Genomic DNA, 21,635 nt, shown 5'->3' with positions numbered 1-21,635 from the left:
TTATATGCATTGTGCATTAAAGGAACAAAACTGGCAGTCTATGGTGGTTAAAATGGTTCCATCAACCATACGTTACATTGAGGAAGTGAACCCACACATGAAGATATTATTAAACTTGTTTCAGTTTGCGAGCTTCGATGCTGAACGGTCAAGGAGACAGGCAGTTGTGCAGATAAGTCGTAATTTATCTGTGAAGTTCCAGGAAGGAGTGACAGCATTGCGGATACGTTTATGATTGATCGCATTCCGTCTTTTCATTTAATTAATTCGTCACGAATGGTGACGAATCAGCCTGATAAATTCACTCCAAGGTTTGGCTGGCCTGGATCCTCTTATCGTTATATGTACACGCGATACAGCTGTTCAGAAAGTTGTTCGTCACGGATCTCCAGTAATCACTATTGACTCGCACACATGTCACATGGGTAAACATTCTCTAGCAAGATATTCAAGCTCTCTTTGCTGACATCCCATCACTCTGCTTATTCAAATACAGAGACTACGCAGCTTCCGTATTTATGATCTTTTTTTCTTTTCCTGACGCTAATAAAACTTCATTTTAGTTACCTTTGTCTTTGTAAATGATACTATTTTTATGAACGTTAACTTTAACTCAGAGTGATGTTTTCGCAGAAAACATTGTTGGTGAGTCCCTACGCAGAGGTACAGAGTCAAATACCGTGTCTGTCTGCAAGGATGGTTCCACCATCTCATTTGTTACAGCACTGCCCGGGAGAGGCAGCGATTCAGTTTACTAGATGTCAACAAATCGCATAACGCGTAAGTGGGTAACACCGTTAAAGTCGTTGCAGACATTCACGTCATCCAAGCTTCTGTGAAACTCGTAACTGACATACAGCTCTTTCGTAAAACTGTTGAATGGGTGATCGATGGGCGAGTATTAACCGGCATTAGGGATTCGCATTTGTCACCGGTGTTGCTACTCATTTATTAGAGAGGGTTTTAACAGGCTGTTGTTAGTTAGTCCGTGCTGTCAACAGCAGAACGGAGAGCTACATTGAAACTGCCTCCTACACATCTATCAAAGTATTGCCTCCTATAAAAGACATTTCCTCTGTCCGGTTTGCATTTCGGATCACCATAACAGTTTCATTTTCTCACTATGTCATTTCTATCTTTACTACATTATTCTTTCGAAGTTGCTTATTCCCTTTCTCAAAACTTATAATCTCAAGTTTTGTGTATGATTTGTTTATATTATTTGTAAATTCCCAGCAAATTGTTTACTTATATTCATTTTCATCGCGCATGCAGTCTACAAGTAAAAGCTCTTGTAGCTGTAATTCCGCGATGTGCTATACTTGTCTCTGCCGTCTTTACTGATTTATTGTCTGTGTACACCGTAATTCCTGAATTCTTACATATGCTTCGATATTACCCTTAAATTTCTTCTTTTTTTTCTTTGCAGTCTGAGTAATGTCAGTAGTGTTCTCCATTTGCTCTTACTTCTGAACTGTTTTATCCTGTGACGTCTTCGTTGTTTCTGTTCTCCAATAATAATAGTTGTCACAATCCTGACGAGCTTCCATTTCAATTTATACTCATGGTTTTTCCCAACTTTTCAAAAGAGGGAACATTCGCATTTTAACAGTGTACAGCTTCTCACTCTCAAAATGCGCGTCATCGTTGACTCTAAGAACTATACCAGTAGTAGTGAAGCATATTTTCAAGAATTACGTGCGATTTTTGCGTCTCATTGAGATGTCAATGACGAACGTACAGTTTTAGAGGTGAACACTGACTCGGATCTGTACAGTGTTGGGGAAGGACAGCAGTGGGACATCATTGTAAGATTCATCTCCGCATTGACCTGAAATGATTAACGTGACGCACAATGTTTGCACCAGGATCTGAACCGAGGGCCTCTCGAATACGCGTCCAATGCGTGCGTGTGTGCACTCTGTCCGGTAACTACGACTTAATGGGCTCCGGAACGCCCTATACTTGCAATGTTAAAATAACGCTTATAAATTACATCTTTCCTCACAAAGTATTTGAGGTAGGAAGTTGAACTTTTTACAGATTATTTATTGGAATATGGGCTACAACTTAACACAGAGATTTTACAAAATTTTAGTTCAGTTATTAAAGATGATTTTTTTTCAATTGTAATGAAAATTCACAACATTTTTTTGCAATTTTTTATTTATATATTCAAAAATATACAGTTTTTTTGGAAAAAGGCTGTGTTAAATTATGCAGAAGGTACTTTGTAACATTTACTGGAAGTTTGAAACAAATATGTTTGGAAGATCCTTAGAAAACATGTAATTAGTATGAGAAAATAAAAGTTTTGGGAATCGAGCGACAAAGATTGGATTAACTTTTTAGTGCATTCCAGGTCCATAGGATGGATTATCTTCATCCTCTGCAAACTCCTCCTCCAGCTTCCTCTTGTTCCTCCTCCTGTTTACTCTTGCTTGTATTTCTAGACTCTTTACAGCCCTGTCTGTAGCCCGAAGGCGTTCCTTGTCTAAAGCAAGCATCGCTCGTACCATGTTAGAACCTATCTTCATTCCCATATTTCTAAATACCTTGCACCTTACAATGTTGCCATCATTGAAAGTCGCAACAGCATCATACACACCAAAGTGAAGTGTTTCTATTCCAACAAATACAGTCTTGGGGATTCTCGACCATATAACACTATTTACACTTTCATTGGGGTTTTGAGTTTTTCCGTGAATACACTTTTTCAACAGTTCAGGTGCTGCTAAGTCTCTGAAAATAGGTTTTGTCACCTCCATTATTGCATGAGGCAGACTATGCTTATGAGTGTACACTTCACCAGTTAGCAATCCTTTGTTATATTTACACCAACTGTCTTCTTCTTTGGGACACAAGCTATGTTGGGGATTTTCATCGGTTGAAGAAGTATGAAAAAAAAGAGCCCAAACAGCCTTCTTCATTTCGTCGACACTTTGTGTATTTTGCCTAATAGCCATTCCATAATAGTTCTGTATTTTGTCAATTACACTGTCAGTTAACCTTTCCTTCCCATCCAACCCTTTACCATCACTGAGTTTTTGTTTTTTGTACGAAGCTTTCAGTCGCCGAAGTCTTGTTCCCATTCGCTTCTGTACGTGTCCAATACACTCAAATTTCTGCACTACAACATCATCTCCATAGGGCTTCAGTCCTTGAACATGTTTGAAACTTTTAGAATCACCGTCACCAAGGTAATTAACATATCGCACAGCGCCACAGTGGGTCACGCCCATGTAGAACACATTTCAAAAAAATTTTAAAAATAGTTGTAGTCTTCGGAATTGAATAAATTATATATCTATTAAAAGGTAATAGTCTGCAGATTCAGAAAACGCAAAAAAGTAAAAATTGAACTTCTCATGATTTAGAGCCTTTCCGGAGCCCCTTAAGTTTCTCTTCAGTGCTTCAAGCGGATGTCGAAATGATTCTTACAATATATTCCTGGCCGATTTTTCATTGACCAGTGGAGCTTGTGTTTCGCTTTAATGGAGACATTGTGGAAGGGACATTAACTTCTAAGTTTTCTTCTTTTCCTTAACACTTCGATTAAGATATTCACAGAAGGATTTTGTACCCCCAGCTCTTCCACTATCGTGTATTTTATGCCTCTAATGGCTTCTCCGTTCACTAAGATCTGACACTAGCTTTTCTTTCCTATCGCCACCACACTGCCCGAGCTAACGTTGAGCGGAAAATGATTTACACCGTCGTCTGTCTGTCCAGTGCCTTGTATGAGACGTCTTATTAACTTGCTTCTACAGGATGTATCTATGACCACAGTATTCCTGAATGTGGAAAAATTACCAAAAATGTGTTGCACAATACAGGAAATGTATTCGCAACTGCGAATATGAAACACCATCGGTTGTATATTCGAATGACGACAGTGAAAATCCGTGCCGGACAAGACTGAAATACGAATTTCCCGATTTACGCGAGAGGTTGTCTTAACCGCTTCGACTATCAATGCACGAATGACGGCCAGACTCTAACTTCCACATTTCGTCGTCCTTGCGTTACACGCTGCCGTCAGGCGTTACGTATATTCCCTTCTGAAAGAACATTTTTATTGAGAGAGGGCCTGCTACTGCCGAATAAATACGAAATAGCAGTGCCTACGCCATTAAGAAGGACGACGGAATGTTCCTTAGGACACGCTTGCACGTTCGAAGGAACACTGCATCGTACTTATTAATACAGTAGTGGCCATTAAAATTGCTACACCACGAGGGTGACGTGTTACAGACGCGAAATTTAACCGACAAGAAGAAGATGCTGTCATATGCAAATGATTAGCTTTTCAGAGCATTCACGCAAGGTTGGCGCCGGTGGCGACACTTACAACGTGCTGACATGAGGAAAGTTTCCAACCGATTTATCAAACACCAACAGCAGTTGACCGGCGTTGCCTGGTGAATCGTTGTTGTGATGCCTCGTGTCAGGAAGAGAAACACGTACTATCACGTTTCCGACTTTGATAAAGGTGGGATTGTAGCGATAGCGGTTTATCGTATCGCGACACTGCTGCTCACGTTGGTCGACATCCAATGACTGTTAGCAGAATATGGAATCGGTGGGTTCAGGAGGGTAATACAGAACGCCATGCCTCGTATCACTAGCAGTCGAGATGACAGGCATCTCATCCGCATGGCTGTAACGGATTGTGCAGCCACGTACCGATCCCTGAGTCAACAGATGGGGACGTTTGCAAGACAACAACCATCCGCACGAACAGTTCGACGACGTTTGCTGCAGCATGGACTATCAGCTCGGAGACCATGGCTGCCGTTACCCTTGACGCTGCATCACAGACAGAAGCGCCTGCGATGGTGTGCTCAACGACGAACCTGGGTGCACGAATGGCAAAACGTCATTTTTTCGGATGAATCCAGGTTCTGTTTACAGCATCATGATGGTCGCATCCGTGTTTGGCGACATCGCGGTGAACGCACATTGCCGGCCGCGGTGGCCGTGCGGTTCTAGGCGCTCCAGACCGGAGCCGAGCTGCTGCTACGGTCGCAGGTTCGAATCCTGCCTCGGGCATGGGTGTGTGTGATGTCCTTAGGTTAGTTAGGTTTAAGTAGTTCTAAGTTCTAGGGGACTAATGACCACAGCAGTTGAGTCCCATAGTGCTCAGAGCCATTTGAACACACATTGGAAGCGTGTATTCGTTATCGCCATACTGGCGTATCACCCGGCGTGATGGTATGGAGTGCCATTGGTTACACGTCTCGGTCACCTCTTGTTCGCATTGACGGCACTTTGAACAATGGACGTTACATTTCAGATGTGTTACGACCCGTGGCTTTCCCCTTCATTCAATCTCTGCGAAACCCTACATTTCAGCAGGATAATGCACGACCGCATGTTGCAGGTCCTACACGGGCCTTTTAGGATACAGAAAATGTTCGACTGCTGCCCTGGCCAGCACATTCTCCAGATCTCTCACCAATTGAAAACGTCTGCTCAATGGCGGCCGAGCATCTGGCTTGTCACAATACGCCAGTCACTACTCTTGATGAACTGTGGTATTGTGTTGAAGCTGCAAGGGCAGCTGTACCTGTAAACGCCATCCAAGCTCTGTTTGACTCACTGTCCAGGCGTATCAAGGCCGTTATTACGGCCAGAGGTGGTTGTTCTGGGTACTGATTTCTCAGGATCTATGCACCAAATTGCGTGAAAATGTAATCACATGTCAGTTGTAGTATAATGTATTTGTAAAATGAGTACCCGTTTATCATCTGCATCTGTTCTTGGTGTAGCAATTTTATGGCCAGTAGTGTAACTAAGACACTGCTATTTCTTATATAAAATGGCTGATATAGAACATATTACTTACGGTGTTTTAACACGTCATACACATTCGCTATACGTTCTTTGTCGGTCTAACGTTGACTTAACTACGAGGCGTCTATAAAAATTGTCTGCTGCTGTTGCTACCAGTCATCGCTGTCACAAGTGAGAATAGCGTGGTATGTGTTGTTCTTTAGGCAGGTTTTCTTCTAGAGTTATTTCAAAATAAAAATAACTTCTCGTGGAGCGCAGCCGACCGCGGAGACGGGAACGTTCCGCTGAGGTACAGCGCCGGTGTTTTACCCTCGTACACGTGGCCTCGAACATTGGCCGTTGACTCGTCGACCACTTCTGCAACCTCGCAAGTAACCTCACAGACGTCTCAACACTGTGCGGATTCGGTCTCTCTCTCTCTCTGTCTCTCTTTTTCTCCCTCCCTGCCTCCTCTCCTCTCTCTGTCACTCTCTGTAGAACATATGCATCTCATTTGCGTGTCGATGGTTCTAGTTTTCGGCGCAGTCTATCGCTAGTCCCACTCGCACACTGCTTCAGAGGCGCATTCCCTCATTCCGCCCGCTACGGCCAGCTGTTAACTACTGCCGCAACAGTCGCGAACAGCGCAACGCCCAGAGCGTTAATGTGCGAGACAGGGAGGTGGCCCAGACCAAGACTAACGACTGTTAGAGCAAAGGTGGCTTGTTTCGCTATTTACACCTGACGTATAGAGTATAAAGGGGTTTCAAATAAAAAAGAAACTGTTGAAACAGCTAAAATAAAGAAACAAGCTCTTTAGATAGTACAAATTCAGTGCTTCCAGCGTTGCAGAGCAAGCGTTATAAGCGCTCTGCAGTCTATCGACTTCAGAGTATCAAGAAAGAGGAGAATAGGGTGTCTTACACATGGACGGTGCTTACGCAATCCGCGTTGATACGTAAATAACTCGACAGTTCGTCCTCCAGAAGTGTAATTTTAAGTGAACAGGTATTCCCGAAGACTTTAAAACGTTCCTTCCATCCGTTCTCAGAGCTCCCGTGGCGTCGCGCGAAGTCACACGCGCATCTGAGTCCAGATTCCGCGAACTCTAAAGATTTCCTCTCACGGGACGTGAAAACGCACGTGGACAAGGAGCTGGTGACGTCACAGCGTGGAACTCCACGTCCCTATGCGACAGCGGAGCGTGAAATAAGGGATCTGGCGTGTGAGAGTTTTGCCTCGTGGAGAGGAACGTAGCCAATGAGATGCGACATCGTTTTACGTCACAGGCAGAACATAGCAGCCGTCATATTATATGGCGTTGAACTGCGCACTTGGTAGGTTTTCTTTCTCGTACAGTACGTGGTATGAATACAAGCTGTTTTTGAGCACCAGTAAATTTAAAATCTCTCGAAAACGCGTCTGTTATAATAAAATGACAGGAAACAAAATATCGGTGTGTAAAGGCTTCCTGTAGTTGTCGCCTTTAGTGTTGTAAGTTATGCGCTACGAAAGTACACCGTTTGAACATTACGGCAAAATGATGATCTATCAGAAGCGCGTCTTTTTGATACAATCTCCATACTAAATATCAGGTAACAACATTTGTAGATACAGTCTTTTAACAGTGTATGCCATATACGGAGACCTGCTTGCTACAGAGAAGCTGTAGCGCAGTTAATAGCAGCGTGAGCTTTTGAGTTCTGGTGAGATAAGTTGCAACTTCGCGTTCACCTCCGTCTAATTTTTTCATCTCTTGTTTTCTAAAATATTATGGGTCTGTCTTACTCATTTAATAGAAGTATTATCTCAAAACCCTGTGTTGCTTAATATAAATAACGTATTTGCTGTAATTCTTCCTGCAAAGGCCAACGACTGGAATGTTTGCCCAGGGGCCAGAAAACTTACAATGACTGCCAGTCTATGTCTGAAAGTAAACAAAAGTTACACACTGGAAGTTTTTGGTATTATGAAACTTCCTGCAATATATATCTATAAGGGCGAAAGAAACTGGTATAGGCATACGCATTCACAGATACGTAAACAGGCAGAATACGGAGCTGTGGTCGGCAACGTCTATATAAGAAAATTGGAAATTTGTGGTAATGGACCATACTGCTGAGGTCTTCGGTCCACAAGCTTACGCACTACTTAATCTAACTTCCACTAAGAACAACACACACACACACCGATGCCCGAGGGAGGTCTCGAACCTCCGACGGGGGGAGCTGCCCGGACCGTGACAAGACGCCCTAGACCGAGCGGCTACCCCGCACGGTGTCTATATAAGACAAAAAGTGTCTGCCGTCTGGCGCAGTTGTTAGATAGGTTACTGCTGCTACAATGGCAAGTTATCAAGATTTAAGTGAGTTTTTACATGGTGTTATAGTCGCCGCACGAGCGATGGGACACAGCATCTCGGAGGTAGAGATGAAGTGGAGATTTTTCCCGTACGACCATTTCACGAGTGTACCGTGAATACCAGGAATTAAGAAAGACATCAGATCTCCAACGTCCTGCGGCCGGTAAAAGATGTTGCAAGAACGGGACCAACGACGACTGAAGAGAATCGTTCAATGTCACAGAAGTGTAACCCTTCCGCAAATTGCTGTACATATATGTAGCTGGGCCATCAGAAAGCGTCGGTGGACGAACCACTCGTGTACTCTTGATGGCTGCACGATATAAAGCTTTACGCCTCGCTTTACGTCTCGCTTGAGCCCGTCAACACCGACATTGGATTTTCGATGACTAGAAACATCTTGATTGGTCCATCGAGCGGATGGACGTATACGGGTATGGAGACAACCTCATGAATCCATCGACCCTGAATTCAGCAGGGGACTGATCAAGCTGGTGGAGGCTCTGTAATGATGTGAAGCTTGTGCAGTTGGATTGATATAGCACCTCTGATACGTCTAGATACGACTCTGACAGGTGACAAGTACGTAAGCATCCTCTCTGATCACCTGCATCCATTCATGTCCATTGTGCATTCCGACGGACTTGGGCAATTTCAGCAGGACAATGCGACACCCCATACGTCCAAAATTGCTACGGACTGGCTCTAGGAACACTCTTCTGAGTATAAACACTTCCGCTGGCTACCAAACTCCCCAGACATGAACATTATTGAGCACATCTGGGATGCATTGCACCGTGCTGTTCAGAAGAGATCTCCAGTCCCTCGTAACTGTTGCGGATTTATAGACAGTCGTGCAGGATTCATGGTGTCAATTCCCTCCGACACTACTTCAGACATTAGTCAACCTTATGGACTGGCTCATGTTTATATGTCGCCGGTAAACATCTTTTCAGTGATGAAGAGCAGCTTCGAAAAAAATGTTTCCTCAACGGCCAGAAATCTTAACGTGACTGCCAGTCTATGTCTGATTGTAAGCACAAGTTACCCACCAGAAGTTTTTGCTATTATAAAACTTTCTGTGAAAAATATATATCCATACCTGTTTTGGTTTTATGGATTGTCTCATGTTTGTATACTGCCGGTAAATTACTTTTTCAGTGATGGTGAGTAGCTTCGAAGAAAATCTTGTTTTCCATTAGCATGAAATCACTTAACGAATCGCTATCTTCAATCTGTGTGATGAAGTGCGTTGTTTCAGAGCGTTGGTAGTCAACGCTACGTCGAGAATGTGGAAATTATGTATGCGCAAACTGACATTAGACACTATACCTTAACTATATACAATTTAAAACCGAATTCGGGATGAAAATTCAGTCGAGCTAACGAATAAGTTCTACCAGTATGTACTTCGGATCGTTGTACAGCATTATGTAGAGTTCTTCTACCAGCAATTCGCTGTTCAAACCATCGACGAATCTAGAATTTTCTTCGCGATTTTCTCCGCTGTTTTTCGATAGTCGCTAACAAAGTTAATGCAGCTATTTTCCCTGCGTACGTTTTTGTAAAGAAACTGTGTGGTCTGCGAGCCAAATAAAGCCGAGAACGGCCGCTGGAGCGCGCTGAGAGCGTGAAACACGTCAACCAGCTCGTGCCGTGGGGCGACGGCGCTGTCAGCCGTGGGCTCGGATGTCCCGTCCAGGATCACGAAATGTCAGCTGCCTCGTCCCGTGAGAGGACGGCTTAAGCGATGTGCGGTGCGCAAGACAAATTACACGACACACTGCTCAGCAGATTTACTCGAAAACGTTTGCTGGAGGACCCGGACTAATCCTCTTCACTGCCACACTGTCAAATCAGTGTACATAAGGGCCGCCGGCATCACCTTAATCCCGCGAGATGGGGTTAACATTTACATTACTCCAAAGTCAGTAATTAATGGCCTGCTAGTATCTAACTGCTCTCAGGATGATTCCGATAGCAGGCCTCTGAGCCGCCAGCTATTAATACGAGGTGGGTTGAAAAGTTTCTAGCCTAACAAAAAATAATGACAGAAATTTCATAATACCAATTTATTTTTCAATATAACACCCGTGTATACTAATACACTTGCGTGCACGCTCAGATAACTTATGCAAACCATTCAAATAAAAGGTCTTCGATTTCGAGTCCAACCAAGCGTTCACAGCAACAGTCATAGCATCACTATTGTCAAATCTTCGTCCTCTGAGGTCTTTTTTTAGGTTTGGGAAAAGAAAACTGTCTGATGGAGCCAAATTTTGAGAATATTGCAAATCACGTAACAATTCGAACCCGCAGTCACGCAGAGTTTCCAGTGTTGCGAGGGCTTTGTGCTCCGGTGCTCTCGTGCAAAAGAACTCCGCATGCCAATTTTCCCCTCCTTTTTTTCGTTATCTCTTCTCTCAAACGGCGCAGCAAGGCGCAATAGTATGAAGGATCGGTAGTTACGCTCTTTTGCAAATAATATACCACAATTACCCCTTCTGCATCCCAGAAGATCCATGCCATCACCTTATCGACTGATTTTTGCACCTGGAATTTTTTTGGGGTAGGGGATAAAGGATGTTTCCATTTTTGTGACTGTTGTTTTGTCTCAGGATCAAAGTGGTGAACCCATGTTTCGTCCATTGTCACATACATTGTTACATACCGGCTTTCTTAGCTGTCTTCATCTGCTTCAAATTGGCGAACGATTTTTTCCCAACACTGCACATACTTCCGTCTCTGATCTGCATTCAAGTCTTTAGGGACCCACCGAGATGAAACTTTCCACCCAAAATATCCACAACAGTGTCAAGACCATGCCCATGGAAGATTCCAAATGTGGTTTCAATGTGCAGCAACGTTGTTGACGATCCTGCAAAATCGTGTTGTGAATGGCGGCCACTTTTTCATCGGCGGCAATGGTGACTGGGCTTCCGCTCCTTGGCTCATCTTCCACATACGTTCTTCCACGTCTGACACCCAGTTTTTCACTGTTGCGTAAGACATAGCACAGTCCGTAAGTGTTTCCGCATGTCCTCTCCCAATTTCCATGGGCGGCATTCCCTTCAAATGAAGATATCAATCACAGCACGTTTCTTGATTCTCTCGATATTTGCCATGTTGCTTACACTACGGCGTACAACGCAACCTGGCTGCAAAACTAACAAAGCTAGAGCCGCGAAATTTGACTTGCATACCCACAAAGACTCGTCATAAAAGTATGTTGTGTTGTTTGTGCGAGACATTACAGTAACTATCACGGGCTAGAAAGTTTTCGGCCGCCCCTCGTACACAGCCTCGAACTGACTGCTAGCAACTTCCACCGGTAATTTCCATCAGCAATAGTCGCACACTTACGTGCAAACAACTTACATGGCATATTACAAATCTGATTCCAGGAGGATTGCACGACTGAGAATGCTATTTACGTATTCAGTCAGGAAATAGTACGAGTCTTAAATAATGACATATCGCCAGTTGGTATTTTTGTGATCTTTCCTGGGCGTTTGGTTGTGTACATCATGATATTCTCTTAGAAAAACATAAGTTTTATGGAGCTGGTTAGAATCATGCTTAACAAACAGAACGCAAAAGGTTGTGCTGAATAATTTAGGCAGTGTCGGAAGGGTAGAAAATTTTAATGAGTGGGAAAAAAATCACAAAGGGAGTTCCATACGGTTCAATTTGGATCCACCCCTACTCCTTACACATGTGAATCGCCTTCCACGCAATATTCAACAAGCAAAACTGGTGATTTTCGCAGACGATACTAATATTGTAAGAAATCAGATTAGAAAGAAAGCAACAGAAGAGTTGCTAAATGATATTTTCCAAAAAATTATCAAGTAGTTCTCTGAAAATGGACTATCCCTAAATTTTGAAGAAAACAAAAACACTACACTCAGTTCTGTACAACAAATATAGTCATACCAGCAATTGATGTAGCACATGAGCAGGAGTCAGTAAATAAGAGACAATGTTAGAATATTTTGGTGTACATACTGACGAAAACTTGATCTGAAAGAAGCATATTACTCGGTTTCTCAAACAATTAAGTTCACCTGCTTTAGCTCTTCGTACAATTGTTAATTTTGGAAAGAAACCTATCATCCTCCAGACATATTTTGCATATTTCCACTCAGTAACGTCTTACGGAATAATTTTCTGGAGTAACTCATCACTTTGAAAGGAAGTGTTGATTGCACAAAGGCGAGCGGTAGGAATAATATGTGGTTTTCCCCAACAGACGTCATGCAGGTACTTCTTCAGGAGCTAGGCATTTTAACTTCGCCGTCACAGTACAAATATTTGCTAATGAAATTCATCATAAATAATCTATCAGAATTTGAAAAGAACTTGGATGTACATACCTACAGCACTAGAGGAAAAATAACGTATATTACCCAGTGTTAAAACTGTCAGTAGTCCAGAAAGGAATTAAATATGTAGCAACGAAAAGTTTTGATCATTTGCCCAATAACACAAAATGTCTGACAGGTAGCGAAGGAAGTTTTAAATAATGTATTCATTAATGTCAACATTAATCACGTATACATGTCCTGTAAACCGAATCGTTCCACATCATTTCGATAAAAGAATCGTTCAGATGATCTAAGGAAGATGTAAGTGATTAACAAATAAAAGCTGGAATACAGTTCGTAATAAGTGACAAATAAGTCGCTGGAATACAGTTCGTAATAAGTGACGAATAAGTCACACAAAAACACCTCACAGAAATTTCCACTTAACCAAATGGATTTTAGTGACCTCAGCTAAACCTAGCAAGCTGCGCACCCCTAACAATACCACCTCCAACTTGCTAGCGGGTCCAGCCTTTGTTATGAGGCTTCTTCTTCTTACCTCGTTAAAACGTAACGATTGTCGAGAAAAAGGGGAAATGCACTGTCAGAATTTTATGCCCGCGTACGGGAATGCACTTTCATATGCTTCATAGGCTTTCCGTACTAAAAAGGATCCTCGTTGATCACGATGAGTCACCAATTCTGGAAATCTGAAGTGATAACTGCTTCAAAACACAAAATTTCTGCTGGTGGGTCCACGACAACCCCCCACCCCCGCTTGTTCGGTCGCTGGCAGAATCCAGAAACACAGTAGGGAAGCAGGACAGCCTGCGACGGCTGATGACCAGCTGAACAACTTCTCTAGCTCCAAACAGCTCCACGACAGTATTTAGCATTCAGCGCTTTCACTCAGTCAGATTCAGCGGTAGACTGCCTCATTGGCCACTGGGCCCGTCGGAAAGGTGATGATTAACATCAGTCATCATGGGAAAATCACTAGCCCTCGAGATCAGCCCAGCATACATTTAGGAGGATGAAGGAAAGGCCAGCGCATCATCCCCAGTCTCGACAAAGCCCCCATACTCTGGTACCAGAAAAAATGTTCAAATGTGTGTGAAATCTTATGGGACTTAACTGCTAAGGTCATCAGTCCCTAAGCTTACACACTACTTAATCTAAATTACCCTAAGGACAAACACACACACCCATGCCCAAGGAAGGACTCGAACCTCCGCCGGAACCAGCCACACAGTCCACGACTGCAGCGCCTTATCTTGTACCAGAAACAGGCCGTAGTGTACACAACAATGAACAGGAGCAGCACAGATGTGCGACCAGGAAACGATGATACAGATATAGTCTTTCCAAGGGTGATTCACATTCGAATTGGCAAGGGCAAGGCAACCAGTACATCCAGTCCATACAAAGGAAGAGGTTTTCAGAAATCAAGATAATTAAATTCCGATAACAGATTTTGATGGCTGATAAAGTTACAAAACGAATGACTGCAATGACGGATCGATTACATGTATATTGAGTAAGTACATAAACTTAATATGTAAATCAATTATGTGCGAAGTTTGTAACTGCTAGGGTTATTAATGGAGGGGTTGGACTATCAGACAGGGGTGTCAGAACTAGTACGTGATTCCCATAAATTATTTTTAGTAAAATTACCAATATGGTGGTGGCCGTCCCGAAAAGCTGTGTACGTTCAAATTTTCTGCGTGCCCCCCGCGGTCATGGAAGGAGACGTTTATCTCCGTGCCTTCGTGTAGGCGCCACGCGGAGATGGCAACCTTAAGGAGTTTAAAATGTCCTCGCCCCCACCACGAAGAAGTAACAGGGGTAGGAGATAACAGCCACTCTGTGTGTTGGCAGTGCGGATTAAGTTTGTTGTTGAGGAGGTACACTACTGTAGTTATAAGACAGCTGGAGACGTGGTGCTCCACTGCACTCTGCTCTCCGCTCGCGTAACTCGCAGAGTTCCCTACCTCGGTTCGTCTCGTGTATAACGGCATAGTAGTCAATCGCCACGTTAGATAACAACATGCTCTAACTTCCACAGACCTGCCTAGTCCAGGTCTGCTATAAATTCCATCGCATTGCAATATATGGCATCGATCGACGGCGGAGTCGAGACCATGTACGCCTGGGATCGACGCCATGATTTGCCGTTGCCGTGCTATGACACCACCTGCAACGAATCACTAGAAGTCTCATGGCTAGTCAACAAGGCAACTACCCTCTCACCATAGTTCTCTCCAGAGTCCGTTTGAAAATCGATTTTCTTTGTTTTTCATGCAAGCTTTGTAGTTAATTGATCAGCTGTCAACTTGTCGTTCCCTTTATAACATACTACTCACTACAGTAAGCGAACTTTTCTGTCCGTTTAGCACTTTTAATGTTCTAGCAATTTCCCGTTAATAATCCGATATTGTGGATTATTTGCTCCCAAAACTGAAAAGGCTGCTTCAAATTTCGTACGAACTGAACATTGTGCACAACCTGATAGAAACTACCTGCATATTGTTAGTGGACATTAATAAGTTATGCATCCACCTTTCGCCTTTCAGACACTTTTAACTCTGCTGGGGAAACTCTCAGTGAGATGTCTGAATGTCTGTGGAGGAATGGCAGCCCATTCTTTCTCAAGAGCCGAAACCAGAGGAGGCAGTTATGCTGGACGCTGTGGTCTGTAGCCATGTCGACGTCATAAGTTAACACAAAGGTTTTCATTAGCTTCACGTCCGGGCTCCGAGAAGTCCAACGCATTTCAGGGATGTTATTAGCCGCAAACCATTGCCTCACAGTATAAGTAGGCTGTTTACGTTTTTATTTTGGTAACGCCACGTAGTGCTCTGTACGAAAATCGCTGACAACGCTTTGTGCCGTCTCTGGCTGGTTGGACTCATTGTTGGAATATTGGCTAGTGTAGCGTTCGGCTGTTGGATGTGACCAGCGCGTAGCGTTGGGCAGTTGGAGGTGAGCCGCCAGTAGTGGTGGATGTGGGGAGAGAGATGCCAGAGATTTGAGAGGTTACTGTGAGCGGACGATCTGGACGTGTGTCCGTCAGAAAAAGGAAATTTGTAAGACTTAAATACATTGCTTGTTCTCTATCAAAATCTTTCATTTTCTAACTGTGCCTATCATCAGTTAGTGCCTTTATAGTTAGAATCTGTTATTTAGCTGGCAGTATTGGCGCTCGCTGTATTGCAGTAGTTCGAGTAACGAAGATTTTTGTGAGGTAAGTGGTTCATTAAAGGTATAGGTTATTGTTAGTCAGGGCCATTCTTTTGTAGGGATTATTGAAAGTCAGATTGCGTTGCGCTAACAATATTGTATGTCAGTTTAGTGATGATCAGAATAAGTAAAGAGAGAACTGTCTGAGTACGTTCAGTTTCGCTCAGCTGTTTGAAAATCAAATAACGTAAGAGTTTTTCCAGCACTGTCATTATTTACGCACAGAGGGGAAGTTTCAACAGATTCTGCTTTATGGCAGGGTGCATTGTCAGGCCGTTACAATCATCATTTCCGAACTGTTCCTCTGCTTCATGCAGTACGATGTGCTTTAGAATGTGTTCATATCCTTCCGTTAACCAAGAAAAACACCCCCATACCGTAACACCACCTCCTCCGTATTTCAATTTTGGCACTATACGAGTACACTGTATGTATTGTATTGTATGTTAACCGGGGACCTACAAACGACGGAGAGGCTCCGTCCCCGCCGCAGCTGCAGTGGTCCACAGCCCCACGACGACTACCGCAGTCCACTTATCCTCTCCGCCGCCCCACACCGAACCACTCTTTCAGGGTTATTGTGCGGTTCGGCCCCCGGTGGAACCCCTAGGTAGAGTAAATGGTGGTGTACGCGTACGTGGAGACCTTGTTTGCGCAGCAGTCTCTGACATGTGTAGCTGAGGCGGAATAATGGGAACCAGTCCGCATTCGCCGAAGTAGATCGAAAACCGCCTAAAAACCATCCACAAACTGGCCGGCTCTCCGGACCTCGACCCAAGTCCGCCAGGCGGATTCGTGCCGGGGACCAGGCGCTCCTTCCCACTCCGGAAAGCCGTGCGTTAGACCGTTCGGCTAACCGGGCGGTCTCATACGAATACATGATAGCACATCAGGTTCTGCAGGAATTCGCTAAACCGAAACCTTCCCATTGGACTGCCACACGGTGTACTGTCATCCATACTCCAGCCTTGCGTTTCCAGTCATACACTGTCCAGTCGCGTCTCTCTTTATGACGCCTCAAACATCGCTTAGCACTGACCACAGAAATGTGCGGCTTATGAGGAGCTGCTCGAACACTGTACCCCATTCTTTTTAACTTCCTTCGCACAGTGTGCTAGTTGAACTACTGGTAGCACACTGGAAATCACGAGTGATTCTTCCCCTGATTTCATGCGATTTTTTACAACTTCTCTCAGCAGTGCTCGTCCGCCGCTGTCTGTCAGTTCAAGGGGTCTGCATTGCCTTGATTCAGCTGTGGTTGTTCCTTCGCGTTTCCACTTCACAGTCACATCACCAACAGTCGACCTGTTCAGCTTTAGAAGGGTTGAAATTTCCCTGATTGGTTTGTTATTCAGGAACATCGGATGACTAGTCCTCGCTCTAAGTCACTGAGCTCCCCTGCTCGACAGATTCTACTGTTGCTGCTTCTTACTGACAGTGCACCCCGCCTCCGTTTTATACTGGCGAGCCCGCCTCTCGACGCCTCAATCGCTCACTTGCGCATTACACAGTGATGTTCGTATAGTTTTGATCAGATAGGGTATGTAAATAAAGTTCACTTCTACTAATTGTTTCTTGCCTGTAGCCATCTCACTTGTCCTAGTATATTCATAAAGCAATTTTCGACAGAAAGACCTGCAGTAAAACAAGAGTTCCGTCGCTGCCATAGTAGTCGTGACAGGAAAAATTCTCTGGAAGAAAGGAGGAAAGATATACCTTATCACCGGAAAGAGAAGGAAGTGACAGTTAGGAAAACACAACAGCTCAAGACGTTTGTTTGCGTAGCTATCCTCGACAGCAAGCACACAAGCATTTTTTTTTTTTGTAAATAAAATCGTCTTTTTCTGTTGCAACTTTAATTTATTCCTCCCAGTCGCGTTTCGACTTTTTTTTTTTCTCTAAGTCCTCTTCAGTGGAATCTACAGGGTGGAGCAGAGGAAACGCATGTTTTTTGAACCACTAGTACGCGACGGCGACGAGAGGGGGTATTGACCTTGAATGAATGTTGGCGGACTACTCATACAATGTAGTTTCAGTCGCTATGGAGCTTTGGAACGTAGAGCATCGTGTGTTCGTTGTCGAGCAGTACTTAAGAAACAATGATTCCGTAGTCACAGTGCAACGTCTTTTCCGTCAACATTTTAGAGTTGGATGTCGAGGTGGAGTGCCTGATCGAAATACTGTACTCCGATGGGTTGCAGCGTTTTGAAGTACTGGAACTGTGATGAAAAACAAACCACCTGGTCTTCCCCGTTCAGTTCGTAGTCTGGAAAATGTAGGCGGAGTGAGAATGGCAGTTCTTGCTAGTCCGAAATAATCGGCTAGACGACAGGCTGTAGCGCTGAGTATGTCATGTCGTTCGTTTCACCACTTCTTACATGATGAACTTAAGTTTCACCCATACAAGATAATGATTGTCCAGCAGCTTAGTGAAGGGAATTTTATGCAGAGCAGAGAGTTTTGTCGCGTAATGGACGAAATTTTTACGGAAGATGCAGATGCTACAGTCTTCATAAGTGATGAAGCACCTTTTCATGTAGACAATTACGTCAATGTTCAAAATTGTCGCTATTGGGCGCCGTAGAACCCACATGAATTACACCAAAGACCTCTCCACAGTTTAAAAGTAACAGTGTGGTGCTGCATTTCAAAGATGGGGATTGTTGCACCCTTTTTTTTTATGAGAAAGGAACTGCAGTTACTGTGACATCAGCTCGCTATGTTAAAATGTTAAACAATTTCTTCGTCCAGAACTAGAAAGGCGTCAAGTGAACACGAGAGAAATATGGTTTCAGCAGGACGGTGCCACAGCTCACACGGCGAGAGCATCCATGGAAGTGGTTCGACAAATGTTCCCAGGACATGCTATTTCGAGATATGATGACGTTTGCTGGCCTCCTCGCTCACCCGATTTGTCGATATGCGACTTCTTTTTGTGGGGATATTTAAAATCAAAATTCTACATGAACAAGCCTCGCACAATCGATGACCTGAAGAATTCCATTCGTCACGAAATTGAAACCGTGCCGAATGAAATGTTGGAGAGAGCCATGCGTAACTTTCGGAAGAGGATCCAAATTTGTATCCAGCAAGAAGGACGTCATCTCCAAAACATTATTTTTCGAACCTAATTAAAGTATTATATTTCAAAACTGCATTAAAAAACCTATCACTTAACGTTTGGTTTAAATGGTTCAAATGGCTCGGAGCACTATGGGACTTAACATCTATGGTCATCAGTCCCCTAGGACTTAGAACTACTTAAACCTAACTAACCTAAGGACATCACACAACACCCAGTCATCACGAGGCAGAGAAAATTTTTTATTCTTTTTGTAAAACCATGTCCCAGTTATTCAACAGTGAAAAGCATGCGTTTCCTGTAGAACGATACAGTTTTGTTTTGAGATGTGTATTTTTAGTTTATCAAACAATGCACGTCGCGTTTTTTACGTAAATAAGTAATTACTTACAATTTCGTTGGCATCCGCGTTTCCTTTCATCTTGCATGGAGGTCGCACTACCGCTTCATTTCGGAAACATAAGCACGCGTTCATATTCCGAACTTTTTCTTTCGCAGTATTTACGTCTTTAAAAGCACAGTTTTCGAACAAACATCTATAACTAGTGGAAAAAGTGTAATAGTGCACCACAAAACTAAGGATAAACATGGTGAACAGTGTCAAAGAAAAAGTTAGGAACTTACAAATGTGCTTATGATTTGGAAATGAAGTGGTAGAGCAACCTCCCGGACCAGATGAGAGGAAATGCAGATGCCAACAAACTGTAAGTAATTACTTACTTACATTAAAAACGGCGACGGGAACAGTTAGATAATCTAAAAGTAACACATTTCAAAACAAAACTGTATCGTTCTGGATCCCATTGAAGACGCCTTAGAGTAAAAGAAGGTGAAAAGCGTCTGGGAGAATAAATTACAGTTGCAGAAAAAAAGGCGGTTTTATTTACAAAAGAAATACAACAGCTCAAGCTTTACAATGTGTCACAAATCGTTCGTATAAAACGGGCTTTAAACACACAGCTCTTAATTTTCTAGAATTTCTTCCTAAACTGTCGAAAACACATGTATCACCCTCAAGGAGTGTGTTAGTGACACCAGCGTATAGTACCTGCATATTGAGGCATTGGAGCTTTAGTGATTCGTTTTTCACAATAATGAGTGATCAGATGGCGCCCTCTGTTTTATCTCTGCAGGCAGTAAGTCTAGGGGTGAATAGTGTGTGTAACATTCATTCCAGGTTACAAAAACATACAGTACAATATACTAAAATGTGAGAAAATCAGTGGAAATCATATTTACGTAAAAAATTCTGCAAAAACAATCTTCTGATTTATTTAGTTCAAACCAACCGTGAAGACCTGATGTTAGATTTTCAGCTTCAAGAATCAGACTCCTAGACGAGAAAAACTGGCGCTATCTCAACATGACAAGTAATGTAAACTTGAAAATTTATTGTAAATTTCGCTCCTCTCAAATCTTCATAAAAGACTTTTCTTGTTAATTATATGGACTTGGCATTGTTTAATGTGGACAATAGATGGGAGAGGGAATAAGGGGGCACATTAGAAGGTACAAGGTGATTGCGGCAATGTATCATAGGACGCCTTTCGGCATCTTTAAGATCGTTTGTATGTGAGAATACACGCCTACGTTGCCGTGATAGGATGATACTGCGTGTATTGATACGACTGTTTGGGCACACATTACAATGACATGTGGGTTTCATTTGGTCTGAACTTATCGGTATGCACGGGACAGCATGCATACCTAATGTGTTCCAAAACGTCACGCATAGAAACGGGATTTTTCGGTGCTCATGTTTCGGATTTTGTTGGTGATATAAATGTAGGGTCAAGTATTTTGGATAGTCCTTGGGTCAGGGACCATTTGTATACCCAACAGAAGGATTGTCTTAGTGTCACTCTGCTACAGTAAAGGGCCAACGTATGAATATTACACACTTAGGCAAAAGGAGCAAATTGGTTGGTTCTGTTTGCATTGATGTGGTCTGGGATGGACTTGATGGGACTTACAGAGACATCGTTCGTTCCTGGGCGGTTCCTCGGATCACGGTAAAAAGGTTTTTTTTACTACATAGCCGCCGTCACTAACGGACCAAAATCCAGCCGAGAATTCCAAGACAGCTGTGCACAGAAAATGGCTGAAATTTTTACTATATGTATTCCTGAGACCACGATCCTGATGACCTTGAAAATTTTCTTGATATCTTCGTCCGTTTCCGAGATACTGAGGTTCAAAGTTATCCTACTTGTACACTTAAAAAACGCACTTAAAATACTGTCTGAGGCGAAAACGTACTTTATAAAGTGACTTAGCAAGCATAAATGCGCCGTTAAGTGTCTCCGTTATCATCTAGGAACCCGATGTTGTAGTACTAAAGCTCAATTAATTTTTTTTTAAAGTAAAATCCGGAGTGATGTGTAAGATTAGTTTTGCATTGTTTCAGTTTCACATCAAGAAACTATCTAAGTTTTACTGAACATTACATTTATTTTCATATGAGTTACATGCCCTGCTGCAGCATGGAAAAGAAGGGAGACATCGGAAAAATGCTCCTATGGGAGCACAAAAAATACAAATGCGTTCCTGTTTATTTAAGAAACTCAGTCTGAAAAGCGGGATACTAGCTTCCGCATTCTAACTTACTGAACGCCTTTAAAAAGTGTCCCAAACATTTTGGCATGAAAATATCTTCGCGCTTTTTTATGCTGAGAGAGAAGAAAGTGGAGGTGAGAGAAAGAAAGAAGCAGTGGAACATAGCGGGCCGGCCGCCGCGGCAGAGCGGTTCTAGGCGCTTCAGTCCGGAACCGCGCTGCTGCTACGGTCGCAGGTTCAAATCCTGCCTAGGGCATGGATGTGTGTGATGTCCTTAGGTTAGTTAGGTTTAAGTAGCTCGAAGTTCTAG

Source organism: Schistocerca cancellata, chromosome 1 (genome assembly GCF_023864275.1).
Source record: "Schistocerca cancellata isolate TAMUIC-IGC-003103 chromosome 1, iqSchCanc2.1, whole genome shotgun sequence".
NCBI classification, from domain to species: Eukaryota; Metazoa; Arthropoda; class Insecta; order Orthoptera; family Acrididae; genus Schistocerca; species Schistocerca cancellata.
This window is presented reverse-complemented; position numbering follows the sequence as displayed.